Below are 12,404 nucleotides of genomic sequence, written 5' to 3'. Positions count from 1 at the left end.
CCAAGCCCTAGGTCTAAACCATCACTTTATGTGATGGGTAATCACTGCACGTGATGGACAGTCACTGCGTGTGATTGACCGCCACTGTACATGGCTAGATCCGCCATGTTATGCTCTTTACCATCATCACAAGGCTATCACGAGCCTTTCCAAGACCACACCTAGCTATCTAAATGCCTAAACAGTCACCGTACGTGAGTTAGCCGCCACGTACGACTCTTCCGACATCATCGGCTATGCCGGTCAACGAGCAACGCACGGGTTATCCCGTCGATGGTATAACCCTCTATCCCTTATTAATTATGTTGGATATTGATTAGTTGACTAGGTTGTGGACTGTGCTGTTAGTATTTGTGGAGTTGAGGCATTGTGATGAAGTGTTGGGCATTTTGTGTAGTGAAGTGTTGGGCCTATCTGTATTAGATGGAGGTGCAGTGTGCCGTGTAGTGTACTGTGATGTGTTGGGCGTAATTGGGAAGTGTGCTGTGTAGTGTGATTGGGAAATATGTGCTGTAATGGTGGCATGGTGTATGTGGAATGGATACAGTGCACACTGAGTGTACTCTGTGTGCATGTGGCGTGTTGTATATGTAGGGAGTACAAATGGAATGTACTCCATGTGATGGTGAGATGCACCATATGGCGGGTACGCCATAATGGTGACATGCCGTGATGTGTGTGAAGGGAGTACACGATGGGTGTACTCTGTGTGGGGTATAGCATATGTGAGGAGTATACGTGGAGTGTACTCTATGTGGTGGAGTAATGCACCATGTGGCGGATATGCCATAATGGTGATGTAGTACATAGGATGGGAATAGTACACGCTGTGTGTACTTTATGTGTGGCGTAATGTGAGACAAGGAGAGTATATGTAAAATGTACCCTCCTGGCATATGGTGGAACGAGATGAGTACAAGTGGAGTGTACTCAGTGGCGTAATGCGTGTAAGAGGAGTACATATAGAATGTACTCTATGTGGTGGACGATGCACCATATGGCGTGTATGCCATATTGGTGATGTGGTATGTATGTAGAGAATACATATGGAATGTACTCTATGTGGTGGAGTGATACACCATATGGCAAGGATGCCATAATGGTGATGTGTCGTAGTGTGTATGATGGGAGTATACGAGGAGTATACTCCATGTGATTGGGGGATGCACCATATGGCAGGTATGCCATAGTGGTGATATGGTGTGTATGGATGGAGTACATGTGAAATGTACTCCATATGATGGGTGATTCACCATATGGCAGGACGCCATAATGGTGATGTGTCGTAGTGTGTATGAAGGGAGTATACGAGGAGTGTACTCCATGTGATGTAATGATATACCATATGGCGGGTATGCCATAGTGGTGATATGATGTGTATGGATGGAGTACATGTGAAATGTACTCCATATGATGGGTGATTCACCATATGGCAGGACGCCATAATGGTGATGTGTCGTAGTGTGTATGAAGGGAGTATACGAGGAGTGTACTCCATGTGATGTAATGATATACCATATGGCGGGTATGCCATAGTGGCGATATGGTGTGTGTGGATGGAGTGCATGTGGAATGTACTCCATATGATTGGGGATGCACCATATGGCGTGTAGGCCATAGTGGTGATGGAGCGTATGTAAAGGGAGTACGAGTGAAACGTACTCCATGTGATGAAGTGATGTACCATATGGTAGGTATGCCATAATGGTGATGTGGTGTGTATGAAGGGAGTATACGTGGAGTGTACTCCACGTAGCAGCGACACTCCGTGTGGCGTGTCGTAGAGATAAGGATGGTTATGTGATTGATGGGCGTGGAACGTGATGGATAGTGTCGGGAACTGTGGAACAGTGTCCCGAAGTAGTTATGGCGTAGCCTGTAGTGACAGGTGTCACTGTGATGGACTTATGGCCAGGAGTATGCGCAAAGTAGTGGAACAAGTATAAGAGTGCGCAGCGGAAGCATGACTGGGAAATGTCACGAAGTGACATGACTAATGACAATCGTGCTTGTGATGGGTGAAGTAGGGGAATGAGTGTAAGAGTACGCAGCGGAAGCATGACTGGGCAACGTCACGAAGTGACGTGGTTATTGGAAGTCGTACTTATGATGGGTGAAGTGTTAAAGTGTAGAAATGGCGTAATGGGAACGTGACGAGATGTCACGATGTGACGGGAGTACGTGAGGAACCGTACTCGTAATGAGTCAGGAGTGATGAAGTAGAATGCTAGGTAACACGACAAGGTCACAGTGTAGCACTGGAGCAATCTTGGGCTATATAACGTGACATGAAACGTAGTTATAGATGGAGTCTTATCGTGTTAAGTGTTGGGATGAACTATCAAAAGGGACGGGTAGCGTGAAGTGTCATGCTAGCCGGGTCAAGAGAAGATTGGTATCGGAATATGGCCCTTGTCCCTACGAACAGGTGATCAACGTATTATATACGTTGATCTTAGGTGATAAAGGGGTAAGGTACCTGTGTAACATGGTGAGAGACACGTGCCGGACGGATTCACCATATGTAATGGGTAATCTGTCATGAGCATAGTTGCACGGTACTAAGCCTCAGAGTTGGCTTAGAGCCATGTGTCTTGCTGGATGGGAATGAGGATTTAGTGTGGGCCAAGATGCATGAAGATAGTGACGGATGCATCGTTAGGATTGAGATGTGTGATTCTATCGGTCGGAATCATGCGTCGAATGTGGTTGTAAGAAGAGTAAGACGAATGTCCTAGTGTCTTAATCCTAAGGTGAATAAGGGGTTCACTTTAGTGGATGAGCACTCGAGACAAGACTTTGAGTTGGAAGTTGTGGTGACCATAAGTGGTCCCCGAAGGGTCTAACCTAGTGAAGGACACGTAAGTGCATGGGATAGAAGGAGAGTGTTCTAAGTATAGCGTAGTTCTATTTATAGTTTAAGTTACTTATGCATTAGATAGAGAATGATGCTAAGGTTATGTGTATGCATGTAGGTTGCCGTCTGACAAGCACGTGAATGGACTGAATGACATGCAAGTAGCATGGAGTCCAGGTAAGTGTTACGTTCATACTCTTCTAAAGTTATCAAAGATACAAGAAACGCTTTTCCTTTAAAATGCTCACGAAAAGACTAAAAACGTTTTAAGAAAGAAAATGCTAAATGTTCAAAAGTATAAGTATGTATGGCCCCTCATTGGCAGCCCCTTTTAACGCACCCTCATGTATTAATTGTATGCATGTGAATGGATGATTATATGCTGTATGTATTGTATGTATTTTCTAAGAAAAACCCATAAACTGATGAAGATGCATGAAAGGCATGAAAGCAGACGCTTTTGTGAATCCTACGAATCGACGCTCTCATGTGCACCACGAGGTGATACTCGCGGATGCCATGATTGACGACGTTCAAGGTGACACTTATAGGATGCCACGGAAGCTGACGCTTAAGCCCATGTATGTTCCTTGTTAAAGAGAAGATAGAACTGAAATGAAATTGAAAAAAAAAACGGAAAGACCATTTTCGGGCTTACGCCCCAAACGATATTTTCTTACGAAAAGAAATGTTTTCTCACGAAAAGAAAGGACTGTTAAAGGAAAGAACGAACGAATCAAAAGAAAGAAAGAAAGAAAGAAACGAAAGCATGAATGTATGAAGACACGTAACGGCCACATGACATGAACGAAAGGGTACCGATGAATGGGCAGATTGCAATGCTGGGTAAGTAGCACTGGAAGTGGACCCAGTGCTGCCCCCTATGAAAAAGGGGTTCCCAACCCGTGGCCACGGGCGGAATCCGGGTCCAAAGGAAGACTGCTAACCCCAAACACACGGGGCGTAATTGTGTGTACTGGCCTATGAAAGCGATAAGAAAGAATGGATGTAAGCACGCACGCACGAACGCACATGTATGCACAAGAGCACAAGAGCACGGGCTCTTTAAGAAATGAAGGCACTGACGGGGGAAACGTTTTACGACGAGAAAGCCCTTTTTAAAGTAAAACCCCGTACACCGACTCTTGAAGAAATGAAGGCAGTGACGGGGGACACGTTTTAAATAGAGGAAAGCCTTTTAAAAGAAAAGCCCCGTCCAGTGACGTTTTCAAACGAACGCACACAAGACACGTAGGCACGCACGTAATAGTATGTACGATTGATGAATGCATGAATGAAAACCTATGTTGTTATATTTTAACCGTATGAAGTAATGCTTACGAGTCTTCGACTCATTTTAGTTTTTATGCATGTCCCTCCCCCTCACAGGAACTGCACGATCAGGACGGACACGGCCCATGGGGAAGAGCTCGGAAGTCTAGGCACGAGTTTTAAACGTACGAGGCCTTTTTATTATGAGATTTATGTTTTCCGCTGTAACCCTCTTTTATGATCAAAGCACATTTTATTTATAAACGTAGAGTCTCGCACCCTGGGGATGCAAGTGAAAAAGTTTTAAACAGGACGGTAATTCCCGTCGTCCCTTTTATAAAACTATTTTAGAAAAAGTCCCACCACAAGGACGGGCGTTACATGAGGGACGCTTCAGAGAGCTCAGTGTGAATGACAAAGAGCTCAGAGAGACGTTTTAGAGAGGAGAAAGTTTCGAGAGGTGAGGGACCGGCCTAGGATGAGAGATCTCAAAGAGATGAGGACAGGCTGAGCGTCAAGCGACTTGAAGGAGGAGGGGAGGGCTGAGTTGTGGGGTGAGAGAGGAGAGAGAAGAAAGAAAGAGGATCGAGATGAAGAAGAGGGAGGGGAGGGGTTATTAAACCCTAGATCTAAATGACGCCCGTTGCAAGGGGTTTAAATTTAAATTAGGAAACCAAAAAACTGGTCTGGACCGGACCCGTTGGTCCGATTTTGAACTGGTATAGTCTGGAATCGGTTCTTATATTATGAAAGCCGGCCGAACTCGGTCTGGTTTCGGTTTCGTAGTTTTCAGGACAGGATCGGGCCGGTTGGAAAAAATACATATAAAAATTAATTTTATATATTATAAAAAATATTTTTATATTTATAAGTTTTATATATAATATATAATTATATATCATATATGAAATAATTTCATATTATAATTTATAAATTATAACATAAAATGTTAATCTTAAATATAAACATTTGTAATTTGTTTGATCATATGTTATTAATATAATTATATATAAGATAATGTTATTATAATTTATAAAATAAAAGTTTAATCTTAAAAATGAAAATTTAATTGATCATATGATTTAAACATAATATATATTTTAAATTATTAATAACATTTTATCATAAGAAGTAACACTTTAGTATATGCTTTTTATATTTTAAAAAATCGAAAAACCAAACCGGACCAGACTGGAAACCTATAAAACCGGAGGTACCGATTTAGGAGGATAACCGGAGCGTAATCGGTTTTGAAAAATGCAAAACCGGTACATACCGGTTCAGTCATATATTTTTGTTCAAAACCGGACTAGTTACACCCCTACCCGTTGTTTCACTTATATTTTTTTTTCTATACTGTTCATGTAAACGATATTGTTTAAATCACTTAAATAAAACGACGTCATTTTACCTAAAAATATGATAATTATATATATATATATATATATTATATCGGTCGGTTCAGCGGTTTGCTTATATTTCCTATCGCCGGCCTACCAGTTACTGACTCCAACAGTTAGTTCCCATCGGTGATGGTCGGTCTCATCAGTTCTTGTACGCCCATAATATACATAGCACAAGTCAATGTGGGTGGCCATTGGCGTGGGGCCGGGGGTCCCAGCTTCCCTCCACCCTGAGTTACAGAGGCAAGGAAGAGGCCCTCGCTCATAATGTTTTCATCATTATTTCAGAACTTCTCAAGGTTAGATCACTGGCCTAAGCGTGCACCTTGAAACTTTACAGCGTTATCAGGTTGCACATTTCAATTTTTCATAGTTGAGGATGCACATTAGGCAAGACATAGAAATTAAGGAGAAAATGTACGTATAATTATACATGAAATCAACCAGAATGAGTTGCCATGGTCATGAAAATTAGACGTTTTGAATTAACCAACACTCATCATCCAACATCGTGGTTCGATTTGTAATCGTTACAAATTTCACATCATTTTAGATTTGAAAAATTATATTTTGTAAATTGATTAGTTGATTTCATGATATTGAGTTCGTATGCATGGAGCTAGCATAGAGGGAACATACTTCATCCTAAACTTGATTGACAGAATTTACGATTTTACTTAGAGTTAAAACTTCTACCTTATGAGCTAGATTGTCTAATCTGACCTCAATATCATGATCTTCACTTATTTCATACAAATCCCATTTCTTAACTATTTGGGATGATCTTTCTACGATTAGAAAAATCCCATTGATGGGAGCTTTCTGATAAATTTTCAAAAAATTTATATGACACATCGTTCGTTAAACTAAAAATCCACCACCATTCATTGACTTAATTATGTTATGGTTTGTCTACGTTAAACGTTATAAAAATATTACATCAGTCTCCATATCTCAAAACTATGGCAGGGACACTTCAAAATCAGGTCCTTAAGGGTCTGTTTGGGAACACAACTGTTATCAGATATTTTCAAACTATTTTTCACAAATAGTTTACTACTAATTACAAACTATTTACTACTATTCATAAACTATTTCACTGCTATTCACAAATGGTCAAAGATATTCTTAATATCCAAACAAAGCCTTAATATCTCCCAACTCTCATAAGATTTTCTATTGTCTAGATAAAAATCAACAATATGTCTCCTCAAAGCATTGGTTTTTGACATTGGAAAACATTTAGAAAGAAATTTTATGACAAGAATATCCCAAGAAGTGATAGATCTAGAAGGTAAAGAGTTAAGCCATGCTTTTGCCCTATTATTTAAAGAAAAAGGAAACAAGCATAGGTAAAATGATTCATTAGTGAAGTTTTGGAACCTAAAGGTAGTACAAAGTTCAAGAAAGTCATTCACATGCATGTAAGGGTCTTCTCTCTCAAAACCATTAGAAGTAGGAAGTAGTTTAATTATTTGTGGTTTCAACTCAAAGTGTGCTATAGTTGTTGTAGGCAACACTATACATGGAGGGTTGGTGGTAATGGGTAAAAACAACTCCTTACGAGTTTTTGCATTATCGAAGTTTTCCCCTATTGTAGACAAATGATCAAAATCCAGAATAATAAGATGATGTGTATGATGCCCCAAACCCCCGCTTGAGATTGGACAATGACTGAAGTGTCGGGACATGTAATACAAGACTACATACCCCGTACATGACAATTAAGATGCGATGCACCTAGTGTATTTCTAGTAGTATGCAATAAATTGCAGCAAAAATTCATATAAATCTAAGTAAGATTAAGACCAATTTCTCAAAAATCATGGTACCATAAAACTAAATATCCTAAAACAGTATCATTGTTCAAATTCTCAAAATACCAAAGGGTACAAAACCAAAAGAACCCTTTCCCTCTTGTCACAATTTTCTTTTTTTCTCTCTCTCTCTCTCTCTCTCTCTCTCTCTCTCTCTCTTTTCCAAAACCCTACAAGCCCTTCGCTATTTTGCATGTCCTTATGGATAATTTTATGTTGGTCTTCAAACAACTTAGCACTTCACAGATGAATTGGTCGGTTGCCTCTAACCTATCCTTCAAATCTGGCTCCACTGAGTGCTTAGGGTTCTTCGAGGCCTCTTTGACTATCAAGGGAGTCAGCCTCTTGCGTTTCCCCATAATTGGTCTCTTGACTTGTCACAACTTCTACCATTCCGGGTGGAAAATGGTAGTGAAAAGTATCACAACAAGATTTCAGAAAATCTCAATAAGTTAACATGTAATATACAAGCAGATAAAATAAGAATATAAAGGCAAACCATGAGAATGTATGCATGGACATATACTTAACCTGAGACTTTGACTTATGCATATATGTTACAGAAATTCAGTGCCAGAAAATCAAGTTTGACCTTTCCTTTTCGGAAAACACTTATAATCTTTTCTTAACACATATTAGTCATAACATGTAGTCCTTGTAACATATAGGTGGACAGCTCATAGCTCCCTTACACAGCATGGCCTCCCTGCTAGTTACTGCATCACTTTCCGTCCCACTTGACCTGTGGTGACTACCTCAGAGCACTTATCATTATGCGACAGTTTGCATTTCGCCTTCACCGCAACCATCTTATGGTACTCACAAGCGTTAGGTGTTACCTTGCTCCGGAGTCCTTTAAAAAGAACCCATTCGAGGTCCATCAACTGTGCTTCATCAACCCAGGGTTACCACTTCCAATTTTATGCACTTTAGAGTGGATAAAGGAGTTCTACTAAGACATTGCCCTGAATTAGCATTTGGGGTCGTGACAAAATATGTAATGAACTTTTCTTTGAAAACTATACACAACCTAAAATGCATGTGACATGTACTTGGGACTCTTTTTCTTTCTTATACAACTTGAAGATGTAGATGTTGTGTACCATATAATCATGTCATGTTATCAAACAACACATCAAGTATTTCCCGTAACGGCTTGAAAATATTAGAACATGCAATTTACTTATCACAAAACATGGGCAATGAAAATCTGTGCTTAATCATGGCAAAAGAAAATTTCCTCATCATGGCAGCTTTGCATGGCCGAAACATTTCAAGCAAGTGGGCATGGTAAACATCACATAAAACCAAATACAAGTCATACCATACCATAGATCTCTTTATTCAAGTGACATAAGAAACATTGCAAAGATCACATAATACCAACAACAATGCAAAGTTCACACCTCATATACAAACATTATCCGAGATTAAATTAAGAGTCAACTTACAAATATCTTTAGCAAAAATATAAGTGTCATGAGCAAGCAAGCTGAATTTAAACTATTAGACTTAGTGACAACACAAAACCCTAATCCGAGTAGGTGTGTGTGTGGTGTGTTTAGGGTTTACTCTTTCAAGGTTTTGAAGCTTATTCTAAGGTTAGATAGGATTTCCATGTGCTCAACCTAGAAGAAGTCGCTCTAGGCCGAATGATGTTCATGTTTCCTAACAAGGCTTGGTCATGGTGTTGCATGACGTGTGAGAGATGCCATAGTCGTGTGTGATCATTACTCTTATGGCGGAAACCATTTAGAGAATAGAACCCCAGTTTGAACTCAAAATGGTGGCCGTGGTCTCTCTTCCCTTCAAAGTTTCCATGCTCATGTGTACATGCTAGTGGTGGTTCGGTCTTCCTCTTGAGGAAAACCCTACTTCTTCCATGATTTAACAATAATCAAATGAAATTCCTAACCACTCCAATCTCTTTTAAGTCTCAGGATGGAGTGTATCTCCCATCACTCTAACCGGACCCTTTCTTTCCAAAAGAATACCCATTAACGTGCGTGTTTTGATGAAGGGAACATAGTAGAAATTTAATGGTTGTTACCGTGCGGGTCTCCTCTCGACGTGGGCTCCTTGCTCCTCTTTTCCACCATGTGGTTGGATGGGTGGAGATGGTATAGTGTAGGTAACGTTTTGATTGGAGAGAAAATAGAAAGAAAAGTGCTTGTTCTTCCTCTATGGTGGACGTGCAAGAGAGAAAATGGAGGTGAAAAGTTCATGCAAAACACAAAATGACCTTTGGGTGTCTTCTTTGGGGGTGTAGGTGCCAGCCCCCTAAATGAATGTCCTTATATACTTTGCGCTTTCCCACTCTCTTCTCTCTCTCTCTTTCTCCTATCCTTCTTTTCTGACATTGGAAATCTAAAAGCCTCTATGCATGGGTGCCATGTGGCAAGCCCCTTTTCTTCTTGGATGAAACCTTCTATTTCCCTCATGATCATTATGTTTCTTTGGGAAGCCAAAAGGCTCTATGACATGAGGCATGCTTATGCCCTTAACTAAACCCTAAAGTCCCTTTGCAACCTCTTTGTGTGTCTATGTTCATTGAACCTTCGAGGCATACAAGTCTTTTTACAAAACCTTAAACCAAAACCTAGGGTTGGGCATGTGCATGCTTGCCATGTGACAAGTGGCGTGTGTGTGAGTTTGTGCCTTTTGCCGTCTCTTTCTCTTCCTCTTTTCCCACAAAGATTCTTCTAGAATCTTGGTGGCTGTGTGCGCGCCCCTTTCCCATGCAAACCCTTCATCATCACTTTCTTTTAGAAAAGCCCCATTCCTGTGCATGCATGACACTTGGCAATATGCCGGTTGGTCTCCCCTAGGTAGGCCTAAAGCCCATTGGTTGAAACCCTAAGGCCTCTTGGGCACTTGTGCGTGTGGCTTTTGACATGTCCCATGCCCCTCTTCCCATTCTCTCATTCTTGTGTCTAGGTTCATTACACCTGAGGGATGGACTTGCTTATGTGTCAAGTGGCATGTGAGTGTGTGAGTGGGGCGTGTGCCCTATGAGTGCAGACCCCTCCATTCTCCTATCTTCCTTTTGCTTCTTCTAGAAGCCTTCATGCGTGGTTGCCAAGTGGCAGCGTGGTGCTTACCAAGAGTGCCTCTTCCGTAGGTTTAGGAAAAGAGCAAAACAACCCTTCTTCTTCCAAGCAGGTGCCACATTGCCCTAAACCCTAGTTATGGTCTGCCTCATTCCCAAACTGCCCCTCAATGGCCAATTACCACCTAGTCCCTTTGGGCCTTTATTGGGCTTGGACACCTAGGCTATTAGGCCCAAGCGATTCCTTCACTATTCTAGCACCCTTCTTTGCTAGTCAAAACATTGGGCCAAAAATCTAATCAAGCTAAAATGAAAATAAAATAACAAGTGAAGATTTTGGCAAAAATCGGGTAGTCACATCCTCCCCCCTTAAGAAAAGGTTTCGTCCTCAAAATCGGCATCGTAACCATCAACTGATAACAACTTGCTACAAGAATAAGGGTGTCACTCAAAATTTTACCTCTCTTACTGGCTGTCATGGAATCCTCAAATGATGAGGGGGATGCCACTTCATCCTCCTTTTCTATTACTGAGTCTTGCTACATGTAGAATATTTCATCCAAATCATAATCGTAATACATATTCACCCTCATCTCGTTCAATTTATGTTCTATTGCAAGATCAGTATCTTCTATAGTGATGGGAACCAAGATGGGTCTAGTCTTAAAGATCATTTGCAACTTGCAGATGGGCCAAGAAGATCAAGGAGACAATGCAATGATTGATGCAATCCACTTGGGACAAGTTTAGCAACAGCCCAACATTCAAGATGGGGCTTGAAGGATGAAGATCTAGTTTTAATTCATTTGATCAGCTATGGAAGAGGGCAACGACAAGACTTTTTCTTTTCCCGCGGGTTCATATCATATAGGTTGACCTTTCTCATGGAGATGAATACGATCCGTTGAGATATCTGAGATCTCGAAAGGCATATATCTACTAGCGCAAGCTTCTGTAGCATGGCTGGTCTCTGCTTCTTGATTAAGCCCAAGCAATCACATCCTTGTAGCATCCTTCCACACTAACAGGTCGTGTGGACGTTGTCGCTCTTCATAGAAAAATGTTTCCTCTATAATCCGCATCCAGCACATGAGTGTGATGATGCTCAAATTTCTCTATTTGCTGCGAGTGGGCTGCCATCATTCAGTCTTTTCTTTTGCGCCGATTACTACGACTATGCTCTCGTATTTCTCTAATTCTAGCTACTGATAGGGTGGACATACGTGCCATTTTCCTAGTGTCATACCCCTAATCCCCGCTTGGGATGAAACGAGGACTTAGAGCATCGAGATATGCAACACAATGTTACATACTCTCGTTCATGACAGTTAATATGCAATGCATCCTAGTATGCAACTAGCAGTATGCAATAATTGCAATAGAAATAAAAGGTTAAGGTGAAAAATATGCCAAAATAACTAAAACATTCCAACTTCATTAGATAATCATCATATTCAAAATATTAAAGTAGCATAGACTTATATACAAAGTCATAACATTCTCTTCATGCGATTTAAAGCATAAAGGACTGGGGTTATGAATATCAAAATTAAGTCTAGCTTTCTCTCCAAATCTGACTCCTCCTCAATCATGTGAATCCAATGCTCCATCAATCTTGTCCTGGTCGATTCTTGACACAACTTCTATTATTTTGAGTGGAATGGTAGTGGTCCTATAAAAGGGTAAGATTTACTCGAAATCTCAATAAGTTAAACAACTAACTGATATCAAGATAAATTAATCATGAAAAATGATAAATATGCAATGCATGAGATGCAAAAAATTAGTATACATGTCTCTCATCTAGATTCCTCAACATCATTTAAAAAAAATGAAGACACGAGTTTTTACTCAGTAAATAATTTCATCATCAATTTTGAAATGACATAACTTATTCATAAAAATTTCATCATAGATTTTCCTCATCATAGACTTACATCATTATCTTAATTAATAATATAACGTGTGGTAATGTTACAGTTCCCCATATGCACTATGAGTACCTG

The sequence above is a fragment of the Juglans regia genome, chromosome 13 (genome assembly GCF_001411555.2).
Source record: "Juglans regia cultivar Chandler chromosome 13, Walnut 2.0, whole genome shotgun sequence".
In the NCBI taxonomy this organism is placed as follows: Eukaryota; Viridiplantae; Streptophyta; class Magnoliopsida; order Fagales; family Juglandaceae; genus Juglans; species Juglans regia.
Note: the sequence above shows the minus strand (reverse complement) of the source record.